We start from the raw sequence: 14,862 nt of genomic DNA, 5'->3' as shown, positions 1-14,862 counted from the left end.
CATCAGTAACTCACCCAGAGGTTAGAGGTCTATTGCAGGAGTGGATGGGTGAGGTTCTGTGGCCTGCAATGTGCAGGTGGTCAGACTAGATGACCATGATGGTCCCTTCTGGCCTTAAAATCTTGGAGTCTAGGTGCTCAGAAACTATGGGGATGAGGACAATATAAAAGTTAGCCCTAGTGTACACTACAAACTCACATCGGCATAACTACATTGCTTAGCAGTGTGGGAAATCCGTACCCCTGAGCCGTGCAGTTACACCAACCTAACCCCTGATGTAGACAGTGCTGTGTCCAGGAGAGCTCTCCCATTGGTTTAGGGAGCGTCCTCACTAAGCACTCCAGCTGCACCGCTGCAGCACTCTAAGGCCTGGTCTACACTACAAGTTTATCTCGAATTTAGCAGCATTAAACCGAATTAACCCTGCACCCATCCACACAACGAAGCCCTTTATTTCGATATAAAGGGCTCTTAATATTGATATCTGTACTCCTCCCCGATGAGGGGAGTAGCGCTGAAATCAGTATTACCATTTCGAATTAGGGTTAGTGTGGCCGCAATTCCACAGCATTGGCCTCCAGGAGCTATCCCACAGTGCACCATTGTGACCACTCTGGACAGCAGTCTGAACTCGGATGCACTGGCCAAGTAGACAAGAAAAGCCCTGTGAACTTTTGAATTTCATTTCCTCTTTGCCCAGCATGGAGAGCTGATCAGCACAGGTGACCAAGCAGTCCCAGAATCAAAATAAAGCTCCAGCATGGACTGTATGGGAGATACTGAATTTGATCTCTGTATGGGGAGATGAATCTGTTCTATCAGAACTTCGTTCCAATAGATGAAATACCAAAACATTTGAGAAAATCTCCAAGGTCATGATGGACAGAGGCCACAACAGGGACTCAACACAGTGCTGAAACTTAAGGAGCTGAGACAACTGTAACAGAAAGCCAAAGAATTAAATGGACATTCATGGAGGGAGGGGCGACTGATGACTGTAGGTATCCCACAGTTCCCGCACTCTCTGAAAACCATTTGATTTTTTGGCGGAGCTCCCAAAGCCTGAGGGGTCAAAAACATTGTTGCAGGTAGTTCAGAGTATATGTCTTAAACCCCCTGCCCCGTGAAAGCAACGGGAGAAAAATAGTTTCTCGCCTTTTTTCAATGTCACAGTATGTCTACTGGATGCTGCTGGCAGACGCAGTGCTGCAGCACTACACAGCAGCATCCCCTTCCCTTCCCTGCCTTGCGGCAGATGGTACAGTAGGACTGGTAGCCATCGTCGTCGTCTCGTGAGAGTTCCTGGCTGGCCTCGGTGAGGTCAGCTGGGGGCGCCTGGGCAAAAATGGGAATGACTCCAGGTCATTCTCTTCTTTAAGTTTTGTCTAATGGAGATTCAGTCCTGCCTGGAATGTCATAGCAGCTGCCTTCCCCTCCCCACTTTGATCTCTGCTTGCAGAGGCAATAAAGTCAGTGTTTCTTATTCATGCATTCTTTATTACTTCATCAGACAAATGAGAAGACAACTGTCACGGTAGCCCAGGAGGGGCGAGGGAGAAGGGAAGCAATGGGTGGCGTTTTTGCAGGGGCATCCCCTAGAATGGCATGCAGCTCATCATTTCTGAGGGATGTCTGGGGATCTGACCCGGAGCGGCCGTTTGCCTCTCTGGTTCTTTAGTAGGCTTGCCTGATATTCTAGGCAGGACTGACTCTCCCTTAGACAAAACTTAAAGAAGAGAATGACCTGGGGAGTCATTCCCATTTTTGTCCATGCGTCCCCAACCGACTTCACCGAGGCCAGCCAGGAGCACCCATGACAGCAGTAGACCGTACAGTATGACTGGTAACTGTCACTGTCAACTTGCAAAGCAGCAGATGGTACAGTGGAGTTGGTAACCATCTTTGTTAACTTGCAAAAGGCAAGGGGATGCTGCTGTGTAGTGCTGCAGTACCGCATTTGTCAGCAGCATCCAGTAGACATATGGTGACAGTGAAAAAAAACCTGATCGGGCTCCATAGTTGCCGTGCTATGGCGTCTGCCTGGACAATCCAGAGAAAAGGGCGCGAAATGATTGTCTGCCATTGCTTTCACGGAGGGAGGATTGACTGACCACATTTACCCAGAATCACCTGCGACACTGTTTTTGCCCCTTCATGCATTGGGATCTCAACCCAGAATTCCAAAGGGCAGGGGAGATTGCCGAAACTATGGGATAGCTACCTATAGTACAATGCTCCGGAAATCGACGCTAGCCTCGATACATGGATGCACACCACCAAATTAATGTGCTTAGTGTGGCCGCGTGCACTCGACTTTATACAATCTGTTTCCAAAAATCGGTTTCTGTAAAATCAGAATAATCCTGTAGTGTAGACATGCCCATTATATAGATAAGCCTTTATACAGATTAATTCTCATTCCCAGGGCTACCTCTCCTGTCTGTGGCACACTTCTATGCAAGGCATGACCTGCCACATATCGTGTGTGTGACGTCACGTTCTGTGGAGGACACCATTTTATTCTAGGGACACCATTATTATTATTGCTTGAGCCCCAGCACCTCTTTCTTTACAAATTAAGCACCACTTGTTCTTATGTATTTTTCTCTAAATAATTTGAGGGCCTATTTTTTACTGTCGTCGGCTGGAGCACTCACTGAAGATTATCCATCAGTCACAAGTGGACATTTCCCACCCAGTCCGTTTCCTGTGGTTGCAGGGTAGAGAGAAACAAATGGCCAGGGACATCTGTCTTTCTGCGAGTCCTTAATAACGAGCTCCTTTGTATTCATTGTTTTTCCTTACAGAATTCTACAAAATCCACACCGTTCTCTGAAAACTCAACTGTAAGTACGTTGGGTATAGGTGAAAGGAAGGTGATTTATCAACTCTCGGGTTATTTGAGAAGATTGAGAGTCTGCTTACTGGAATGACGAAGGCAGGGAGGAATTCTGGAGAGGCTGGCAGAGTTCCGGTCTGAATGATAGTTTTATCGCTGCTGAGGTTACCTTGTAATAGTTATGTGTGAAGGTGTCTAGAATCTTGTATTTGCATCTCAGTGAGAAACAAGGAGAGGAGTGAGCTTATCCATTAGAACAGGGATCAGCGGCAGGGAGTTACACAAACCTCGAGTTAAATGCAGGGGCAGCTCTAGGTATTTTGCCATCCCAAGCACGGCAGGCAGGCTGCCTTCGGCGGCTTGCCTGCGGGATGTCCACAGTCCCGCGGATTCGGCGGCATGCCTGCAGGAGGTGGCAAAAGCTGCGGGACCAGCAGACCCTCCGCAGGCATGCCACCGAAGGCAGCCCGCCTGCCACCCTTGCGGTGACCGGCGGAGCACCCCCCTTGGCTTGCCGTCCCAGGCACGCACTTGGCGTGCTAGTGCCTGGAGCTGCCCCTGGTTAAATGCACACTCGGACGGACGATAATACAGAAAACACATATTTCCTCTTCTTGAAATCTCCCCTCTCCCTCCTCTCTTTTTTTCAAAATCACATGCATGCTGGCCTAACAGACCTTGCACGCTTAGTTGCTATTATACGAAAGATGGCCTGACACCCTGGCCTCACTTTCTCCTAGGTTTAGCGGTTGTAGTTTTCCCACCCAGGCAGCAGCTCACTTAGCTGCTGATTTACAGGTGCTAGGTACAATCCAGTTTGAAGCCTCAGGTCTCCAAAATGGAATAGGCAAGTGGGAAGGGGCAATATTTTGGTCTACTGAATTAGAGAAGTAGCTACAGCCACAAGGAGAGGTGCTACAGCTGCTTGTGCACAGCATGGCCTGGGAGGGTTTATCAGCCGCATACTGTTGTTATTCACGGTGCAGTTTGCCTTGCCATGGCTGAGCATGGCAGCTCATAACCACTTGCGTGTTCCAGAGGCCAGAGGAGTTAGAGGGTTTTGTTATGACCTCTGTCTCTGGCAGTGGATTGGGGAAGAAAACACGCTCAGCTGGGTGTACTAGCATTGCATCCGAGCGCTGACACAGGACATGTAGGATTTCTGAGTCTGTGGGCAAGGAATCCTTTTACAGGGCCCTGTCATTGGAGTTACGATGAGAACTGATAGCAGGTTTACCTACTATGAGTACACGTGTCCTTTGCTGGGTATTCTTACCAACAGGAGTATTGATTGTCCCTTCATGCTAGTTTTCCCTCCATGGGAGCTGCTATTCATTTTGTCCTAGACACAATTCCAGGCCCCGATTTGGGAATGAGCCTATTTAAGGAATATACCTTGTCTGTGCATCCTTTTAACAGGGCCGCCCGTGGGGGCAAGTGATGCAATTTGCCCCAGGCCCCCACGAGAATGTTGGAGGCTCCCCCTCCAGCCCCGCCTTCTCCCATCGCCTGGCGCCTCAGCGTGCCGTGTCCAGGAGTGGCCCTGGACAGAGCTAAAGCGGCCTGGCTCGGGCAGGGCCTGAGTGCCTCCCGCTCAGGGCCACATGGTAAGGAGGCGGGGCTCGAAGCTCAGGTCCTGTGGAGCCAGGCCGCTGCACCGCTGTCCAGGGCTGCTCCTGGATGCGGTACTCTGAGGCGCCGGGAGATGGAGGAGGCGGGGGTAAGCGGCATGGTAAGGGGGCCGGGGGAGTTGGATAAGGAGCAGGGAGTCTGGGGACAGTCAGGGGACAGGGAGGAGGCAGAGGTTCGGGGGTGGTGGTGGTCAGGGATAGGGAATGTGGGGTTGGATCGTGGGCGTTCCGGAGGTCAGTCAGGACTCGGCGGGGCGGTGGATAGGAGTCGGAGCAGTCAGGGGGTAGGGAGCGGGGTGGGGGGGGTTGTGGTGATGAGGCCCTGGGGTGGTGGTTGGGGGAGTCTCAGGTGTGCAGTCAGGGGACAAGGAGCAGGATGGGTTGGGGATTCTGAGAGAGGCAGTCGGGGGACAGGAAGTGTGTGGGGGTCAGATAGGGGGCAGGGCCAGTCTGTTTGGGGAGGCACAGCCTTCCCTACCCTAAAGCTCATTCAGCAGTTTGAGATTTGCAGACAGCTAGTTAACACAAAGAGCCAAGCTGTTATCTTTTACCTTAGGGCTACCATCCCTTTCACTTCTCAAATGCCAAATTATAGTCTACAATTAATGTCAGTGCTATAGGGAAATTCATGTCAGGGGAGGGTAGCTTCATTTAAAATTAGCCATTTTTTAGATTAACAGTGATAGAGCCAAGAGAGCCATGAGAGAGGGCTCACATGAGAAGAGCAATATCCTACACCACCTACCTCCTTCCCAACCCTACCACGGGAGACACCCCCCCCCCCTCCCCGCCTCCTCTGCATTCCCTGAGGCTCCAGAGGGGTTAATTCAGTGCTTCTCAAACTTTTGTACTGGTGACCCCTTTCACATAGCAAACCCCTGAGTGCGACCCCCCCTTATAAATTAAAAATACTTTTTTATATATTTAACACTATTATAAATGCTGGAGGCAAATCAGGGTTTGAGATGGAGGCTGACAGCTCGCAGCCTCCAGTAATAACCTCAGCAAAGAGTCCTGTGCCACCTTATAGACTAACAGACGTATTGGAGCATGAGCTTTCGTGGGTGAATACCCACTTCATTGGATGGATGATGAGTAATAACCTTGTGACCCCCTGAGGGGTCCCAACCCCCAGATTGAAACCCCCCGGGTTAATTTAATTTTAGCACCCTGTGTCCATTCACATGCATGTGCTATTTTGAGCATTTCAGTTTTCACAACATAGGCTCATCCCAGATTCTGGAACAAACTCAAATGCTCAGTTTGTGGAGTATGTACATAAGCTGTACTAAAGACAACCCCACAGTAACCGTCTCCAGTTTGTGAGGGACCCCAGGGAGCCAGTCTCTAGGAAACAGATAAATTCATGGAAGTTAAGGCCATTAATGGCTATTAGCCAGGATGGGTAAGGAATGGTGTCCCTAGCCTCTGTTTGTCAGAGGGTAGAAATAGATGGCAGGAGAGAGATCACTTGATCATTACCTGTTAGGTTCACTCCCTCTGGGGCACTTGGCATTGGCCACTGTCAGTAGACAGGATACTGGGCTGGATGGACCTTTGGTCTGACCCAGTATGGTCATTCTTATGTTCTTATGTTGTAACCTAAATGAACCCAAAGTTATGGAGACAGATATGAGTCCAGGAAGCCAGCAGAGTATCAGAAACCTGGAAAAATCTCTGACTGGATGGGCTCAGGCATTTGAGGTGGTTCAAAATTCTGGATTTTTTTTAAGCAGATTTTTTTTATTGTTTCTTTAAACAATCAAAAACAGCAAGCAGCAAATATTTGGCCACACACTTCTGAAACCCCAAACCATGTTCAGGTTTTGGCAGACTAATTTCAGCTTTTCAATTAAAAAAACACAACAAATTTTGAAGGAAAACAGACATTGTCCATGATTTTTTCTGCTTTTTAAAACCCCCTAGTTTTCAATCCAAAAAAAGTTTTGACAGAAAATATTTGTCCAACCCTTTTATTGAGCTTTAGTGCCTTTTAGCCCTAGCTGATGCTGAGAATCAATGATACCTTGTAAAGGTGACTTGAAAAGAAGTTTTCTCAAAACTGGGTTTGTGCTGAGATGCGGAAGGTTTTTAAATGTTTATTTTTCCAAGGCTGACCGGGGGTGGGGCAAGTGGAGCAATTTGCCTCAGGCCCCGCAGGGGCCCCCAAGAGACTATAGTATTCTATAGTATTACAACTTTTCTTTATGGAAGGGACTCCTGAAATTGCTTTGCCCCAGGCCCCCTGAATCGTCTGGGCAGTCCTGCCTTTTAACAAGTAGCAGTTGGAGTTGACCAGGCCGTTTGGCTCTTACACACTTCCAGCAAAGGGGTCGTGCTGTCTAGATGAGCTTTGAATTTCAAACACTCGCGATCCAATCAGCTAGCGGTATCTTTTGAGACAAGCCTCTGTCAGTCGACGCGCAGTGCAGGAATTGGCCTGTTGGACCAGGCCATTGTTTCCTGCCTCAAACGTGGCCATGCCCTATGCTTCAGAACAAGGGGAAGCTCCTTCCATCCCAACTGCACTGAGCTGTGCAGTGCATTGGGGCCGAGTGGGAAAGACCTTCCTGTCTGGCCCCCTGCTGTGGATATTATTAAGCTGCATGCTGCTTTCTCACTAGAGTCTGGTTTGTTCTTTAAGACTCAATCATTTCATCTTCTGTCTTGTTCAGGAGTCCATTCTGGTCACCACTACTTCTATCGCCAAAGTAAGTGTCCCAGGTCCATGGGGTAAGGCCAGAAGGAAAGGTTACTGTCATCTAGTCTGACCTCCTGCATAACACTGGCCCTGTGGCTGCTGCATCCAACCTGTCTTGGCTCTAGCTGCTTATCTGCCATTTCTGGCTGAAAAATCTCCCCTGAAAGCCAGTAGTGTGTCTGGCAGAGCTGTGTGACCATAATGGGTCATGGCTCCCATGCCCACTTGCTAGCTCTGCAGCGAGTAGAGGGGGAGAGGGGTACCCTGCATGTTCCTTGAGCCTATATAAGGAGCTCTATACAGAATGCTTCCCTCAGAGACTTTGCCAGCATCTCTCCATCACAAGGAAAGTGGCCCTGTATCCATACTGCAGCTCAAAGGCCACAGATTCTCCCTTCACAAACCTGTGAGTGAACAGGGTAGCTCAGAGAAATTTGCCATCGTGGAAGGATATTAAGCCTGTCTCTCTCAGAGAATCAGCTTCAGTCTGGTCCCAGGAGGTAGTGACCATAGATCACTGCGATCTCCCGAGGCCTGTGTTCAGTGAGTGGGTGGGGCTCAGCCCAGGCCCTAGCATATTGGTGTCCACACCATGAAAACCACATGCAAAACTGATGATAACTGATCCCCTGGAGGGCAGTCACAGCTGAGAGAGAAAGGACAATGGATCCTGGAGATTGGACGCCCCTGCAGCTGGGGGGAAGTTCACATGGCTGCTGCCAGGTCTGTAGCTGTCACGTCAAGAATGCACCTCACTCTTCTGGACCCAGTAATATTGTTTTTAAATAGGCAGATTATAGGAAAATGTTACACTTACATACTTGATGGGAAAATGTCTCTCCAAGTCTGCACCCCAGAAACTTCCAGGCCTCATGCATTGTCTGCAAATTTACATTCCATTAACCAGTCTATCCATAGCTATCTCTATAGCCTCAATTACCCTAGTATTTCAGTGCCTCACAATCTTTAATGAATTTATCCTTACAACACCCCTGTGATATACATGGGAAACTGAGGCCAGCGAAGCTAAGTGACGTGCCAAAAGTTTGTGGCAGATCAGGGAAGTGAACCTGGGTTTCCCAAGTCCCCGGCTAGCACCCTAGCCACTGAACCAACCTTCCTCTCCTGCCTTTGTGGAGATTTCACTTTTGGGAAGCTTTCACTTTTGGGGAAATAAATATTTAATCCTGGAAACACAAGAGGCTCCGAGAGCTGGAGGATCGCACATTTTCACCAAGCAAGGCGACCTCTAAGAAATTCCCATGGAAAACTAAAGAGGGGAAATGATCATGCTGTGACAGAAGAGACCCAGAGGAGGAAAGGAAGTATAGATATGGGCCTGAAGTGGCATGTTTGGATCTGAATCCTAATTTTCCAAAAATATTTATGGTGTTTAGATCTGAGCTTCGTCTGTAGAAAAGAGCAAAGGATCAAAGACAAGTTTGAGCTGGCCTAAAATTTTGAGACACTATGTTTATTCCCTCTTAGACCTGTTGCAAAAATGATGCGAACAGCACTAAAATTCTGATGCCAGCTCTGTCCTCAGTGGAGGAAGATAATTTTTGCAGCTCATAGACAGAATGTGGCCACATTTCAGACAATACCCATTGCTGCATGTGACCTTGTCACAGCTCATACAACCTCGGCCCTCATTCAATTTTTACAAAATATTGTAATTGTTCTAAACTCTTTCTTGTTTTTAGACTTCTACAAGCAATAGCACAAATTGTCAACCAGGTCTTTCTGCTACGGTAAGATTTGGTTTGCTATTGATCTTGATTCATTACATTCTCCCATTTCCCTAACAGTAAATTCCCCCTGTAGAATCAGTCCTCCATTTCCCCTGTAAATACTGTTGTTTAGTGCTGATGGGAGTTGTTAAGCATTTTCCGTGTTCCACCCCAGAGGTGGCCGTATTTCTATCCCAGGTGAAGTGCATATACAATTATTTTTATAAGCCTTTTGAGATCCCTCAGGATGAATGGCAACATTTTATTATTCATTTCTTTGTATTGTAAGAGGATTAGCAGTTAAGTTACTGTTAAGAGCGATTAATATTTTGCATTGGCTTTTGAAAAATATAGTTGCTATTTGTCATGCATAGGATGCACTATTTACTTGCAGGCTTTTAAGGAAATAGTTTCCTTAACAATTCTAGTAGCTGTGTCTAGATGATGCAGGAAGCCCTATGCTAATGGTATATTACACTCACAATAGGCACACAGGGCTTGTCTGCTCTGCAATTAGACACCCAGAGCTGGCCCATGCCAACTGACTTGGGCTTGCAGGGCTTGGGCTAAGGGACTGTTTAATTGCAGTGTCGAAATTCACAATTTGGCCTTGCAACAAAGTCTAAGAAATGTTAGGAAACTGCAGATCTAAACTAAATGAAATGTCTCTCTACCACATGTTTTGTGCAACAATTGCTTTTCAGGCCACTAAAAGACAGTTTGATTCCCTGGTTGCAAACACGTGCTTCAGTTTATACCCACAGCCATTTACTCAGGCTAGGAAACATTCATCCAGTTAAATCAAGCCAGAATTTGTAGAGTTCACTTCTATGCTAAAAGGCAAATGCTGTGCTCAATCAGTGTAAACTCAGAACTCCACTGATTTCTCCAGTGCAAATCCAATATTACTGTGAGCAGACTGTGGCCTTTAATAGTTAAGCTTTGTAATATCTTTATATATTAGAATAACAATGGCATTTGAGCAGAGGAGTCAGTTTACTGTATGTGCAAAAATCTAGGAGTAGCAGCTCCTTGCAGGAACAGCTCTGAGCTTCCTGCTCCCCAGAGCTAAATTGATCAAAGCCACCTGGGCGCAGAGTTCCTGATTTAAAGAGAGAGTGCAGTAAAAAAAACCCAGAGTTTCAGCCTTTTGTTCACTGTACCGTAGTTTCAGCCGAAAGGAATATGCTAGTGGTGAATGCCCCCTGGGCTATGCTGGTCCCAATGCTGCAGTGGGGTCAGCCCCCAAGAATCTCAGTGCATGGAGGGGGGCCACTGGTGCCAGTTACCCCATACAGAATGATGATGATATCAGTTTCCTTTGTAAAGTGCTTAGTGAGCAAAAGATGAAAAGTGCTATATAAGAGCAAGGTGGTGATATTCTTTATTTGTCAACTGTTCTATAAATAGGGCCCGAGCTCTGGGAACCCAGCAGCCAGATTTAGGCATGCATGCATGCTAACAACTTGCCCTCAATAATTCATACATTTACGGCCAGATGGGAAGGCTAGATCATCTACTCTGATCTCCTGTATAACACAGGTAGGCAGGTCATTCATCTGGTTTTAAGCCGGCCAGTCCTGTTGTATGGTTTGTCCCCTGTCCAGTACGGATATTAAAACTGGACATGGTTTAGTCCAATATCATGCATGGAGGGTGCCATTTGGCAGAGCGCACTGCTCTGGGCCTCCCCTCCAGAGTGACCTTGCATACGCTGTGTGTGTGAGGTCACACTGGCAGCGCAGCATGCTCTGCAAAATAGCATCCTCCATGTGACATAGTCACACCAGCATGCGCGGGGGACAGCTAAGGGGATGTTGTCCTGTGTTCTGGGGATGTCAGTGGCCACCCTAATCACAGGCCATTAAATTTCACAATTAACTCCTGGATTGAGCCCAATAACTTGTATAGCTAACAAACCTTCCAGGAAAGCATCCAGTCTGGATCTGAAGACACTAAGACATGGAGAATCCACCACTTCTCTGATAGAAGGAGAGGATGCCAGTGTGTGTTTCACCTTGCACTCTTTCTTCATGAACTAGGTAAATCCCTTGGCACTTGGACTAGCAGCAGGGATACCCAGCATTGTGGCTCTGGTCCTCGGGATCATACTGGCTGTGACCTGCATTCGACAAAGGACACGCTGCAGCTGTAATAAGGTGACTGTATGACATTGCTATTGGCTTTGTAACATTTCAAATGGCGATGGGCTCACACTGGAATCCTCGTTCAAAACTTCATTGAGCTTTGGGGAAAGTTGGATTCAGATCCAGATCCAAGTATCACTGCTGGCTGTATGCTCCCACCATAGAAGGAGCCCCAGATCCAAACACTCCATAACTCATGGAAAAGTTGGAGCTCAGATTCATGGGTTGGGGCCGCTTCACATTTAAAGGATGTGTTGATGGTGAAAATCCAGGAGGGAAAGGCTTGAAGTGAGGGAAAGGATGAGATATTAACTAGGATTGCTCACAATTTTTCCATTCAAACAGTGTTTCAGTGGAAAATTGATTTTTTTGTTAAATTATTATTTTTTTGCAGAAAGTATCTTCTTCAAAAAGAAAAATATGCCCCAAGCTTTAAATATTTTGATTTAGGAATGCTGCTGTGATGCCTCATGGGAATTGTGGTTTGGTTACATTATTTTCCATTCTCCCCTATGGACCAGGCTCCCCAGCCCGATTACATCTCCCATGATGCACCATAATCAGGGACTGTCATGATGGATCACTCCCTTTTTCCAAGAGGGGAGACCCTGGTGCTTCATGGGAGATGTAGTACAACCAGGGAGCCCAGTCCCTAGAGGAGAATGCGGTCATGAAGCATTCAAACAACAACTCCCATGAGATACTATGGGAGCACTTTTAGAATTAAAATATTTGGGGGTTTGAATTTTTGCTGCAAAATTGAAATTTTCCACCCCCCCAAACTCCATATTCCAACCACATCTAATATCAATACAAACTTTGATTTCCTGCTGCTTTAGAGAGGGCACCTACAATCTTACCAAGAGTCATACTTTCTGATGGCTGTTGCTAGTTTAGATTTAGGGCTGTCGAGTGATTTAAAAAATTAATTGTGATTAATCACACTGTTAAAATAATAGAATACCATTTATTTAAATATTGTTGATGTTTTCTACATTTTCAGATATATTGATTTTAATTACAACACAGAACACAAAGTGCACAGTGCTCATTTTATATTTATTTTTATTACAAGTATTTGCACTGTAAAAAACCAAAAGAAATAGTATTTTTCAATTCACCTTCTACAAGTATTGTAGTGCAATATCTTTATCATGAAAGCTGAACTTACAAATGTAGAATTATGTACAAAAAAACTGCATTCAAAAATAAAAAAATGTAAAATTTTAGAGGCTGCAAGTCCACTCAGTCCTACTTCTTGTTCAGCCAATTGCTCAGACAAACAAGTCTGTTTACATTTGCAGGAGATAATGCTGCCCGCTTCTTGTTTACAATGTCAACTGAAAGTGAGAACAGGCGTTCGGATCCCATGGTACTGTTGTAGCCGGCGTCGCAAGATATTCATGTGCCAGATGCGCTAAAGATTCAGATGTTTGTTCATGCTTCAACCTGCATTCCAGAGGATATGCATTCATGCATCCATGTAGTGCAGACTGACTCATGTTCATTTTCATTATCTAAGTCAGATGCCACCAGCAGAAGGTTGATTTTCTTTTTTGGTGGTTCGGGTTCTGTAGTTTCTGCATCAGAGTGTTGCTCTTTTAAGATTTCTGAAAGGAAGCTCCACACCTCATCCCTCTCAGATTTTGGAAGACACTTAAGATTCTTAAACCTTGGGTCAAGTGCTGTAGCTATCTTTAGAAATCTCACATGGGTACCTTCTTTGTGTTTTGTCAAATCTGCAGTGAAAGTGTTTTTAAAATGAACATTTGTTGGGTCGTCATCCGAGTCTGCTATAATATGAAATATATGGCAGAATGCGGGTAAAACAGAGCAGGGGCCATACAATTCTCCTCCAAGGAGTTCAGTCACAAATTTAATAAACACATTTTTTTAATGAGCATCATCAGCCTGGACGCATGTCCTCTGGAATGGTGGCTGAAGCATGAAGGGGCATACGAATGTTTAGCATACCTGGCACATAAACACCTTGCAATGCTGTCTACAAAAATGCCATGCAAATACCTATTCTCACTTTCTGATGACGTAAATAAGAGGAGGGCAGCATTATCTCCTATAAATGTAAACAAATTTGTGTGTCTTAGTGATTGGCTAAACGAGAAGTAGGACTGAGTGGACTTGTAGGCTCTGAAGTTTTATATTGTTTTGGTTTTAGTGCAGTTATATAACCAAAAAAAATCTACAGTTGTAAGTTGCACTTTCACGATAAGAGATTGTACTATGGACTTGTATGAGGTGAATTGAAAAATACTATTTCTTTTGTTTATCATTTTTACAGTGCACATATTTATAATAAAAATAATATACACTTTGATTTCAGTTACAACACAGAATACAATATTTATGAAAATGTAGAAAAACATCCAAAATATTTAATAAATTTCAATTGGTATTCTAGTGTTTAACAGTGCGATTAAAACTGCGATTAATCATGATTTTTTAAAATTAATCATGAGTTAACTGCGATTAACTGACAGCTCTAATTTTAACATGAGATTTAATTGTCGATGTACATGTGCAAATTTGGCGTTTCCCTTTATTAAAATGAATCTGTGTCACACCAATGAGGGCAGCGACAGGCAGTCCATGCACATCTCCTATTGTCAGGCACTGGGGCCTCACAGGTGTCAACCTGCCTGGATGAGCTTGCAGGATCAGGACTTCAGTTCTTGAATAGGTTGGGCCTGTCCCTCCACTGTGTTGACAGCTGTGCTAAGAGCTGCCTGTTCAGAATGGTAGCTCTTTACACCTAGGTGACTCTCTGCAAGGTGCAAAGCAGAATCAGACTCATGGTATATTTTAGAAACACAAAGCACCCACTTCCTTAACTGTATGCTGTAAGCGCAGGTCTGAGCTGAAAAGGGACTCTCTAAAAAGTCATCCTGAAGCTCACAAAAGCACAAACGTGAAGTTTGCCTAAGTGCCTTCAAATAACATTGCTCAGCTTACAAGTGAAATATGGGGCTTCTAACTGGCCAGCTTCTGAAAACTCAGCTTAAGATCTCAGTGTCAAGCAGGGGTTCTTTCTGGCCACAGTGTTTTGATTTAAATCATGATTTATGTCACCAAGTGGAAAACCTGGATTTAAACCATGATTTTCATCAACTTTCCCATTTGTACTTCAGTTATTTTCTAAAGAAAGGTACATTCTCATTGGCTGATATAACCGCTAAAGCATGTTGATTTACAACTAAATTGAGGCTAGGTTTGGTACATCTTTTTGCTACACTATAACTAGGTACATTAATTTAAGCAGTTATATAGCTTAGTATTTTCAGAGTGTTATGAAGTACTTGAACTTTTTTTAGCATATCTGAAAATGGTGAATGATATCTTGCTTATTTACTAGATAATTAACGTTTTGCTGATAAGTTCTGTCAAGCTGCATTAGAATGGTAACTGGAATTTAATTAATCATACAAAACAGCATGTAAAATTCGTTTTTGTTAAACAAAGCAAGCCCTTAATACAGTACATGACGTGCTATGCCATATTTATAAAGCTTGACCTCAAAAGTTATATGTTTTTTCCCCTGATTCTTTCTTTATGTAGAAAAACAGACTTTAACTCAAAATTTATGATGGAGGTGCATAGATTCAACATATTTGTTTAGTATTTAAATATTTTAAAAGAGTATAACATGTTTAGGCCTTAAAATATTTTGTATTACATTCAGATTTTCATTGTAAACAGATTTTTTTTTTAAAGGAAAACTTCTTATAATTTGAATAACAAAGAAAAATCTGATAATTTTGATTTTAAAAAAACAGATTTGTATCCACCTGGTTTCTGG

This window comes from Gopherus evgoodei, chromosome 7 (assembly GCF_007399415.2).
Source record: "Gopherus evgoodei ecotype Sinaloan lineage chromosome 7, rGopEvg1_v1.p, whole genome shotgun sequence".
Lineage (NCBI taxonomy): Eukaryota > Metazoa > Chordata > Testudines > Testudinidae > Gopherus > Gopherus evgoodei.
Note: the sequence above shows the minus strand (reverse complement) of the source record.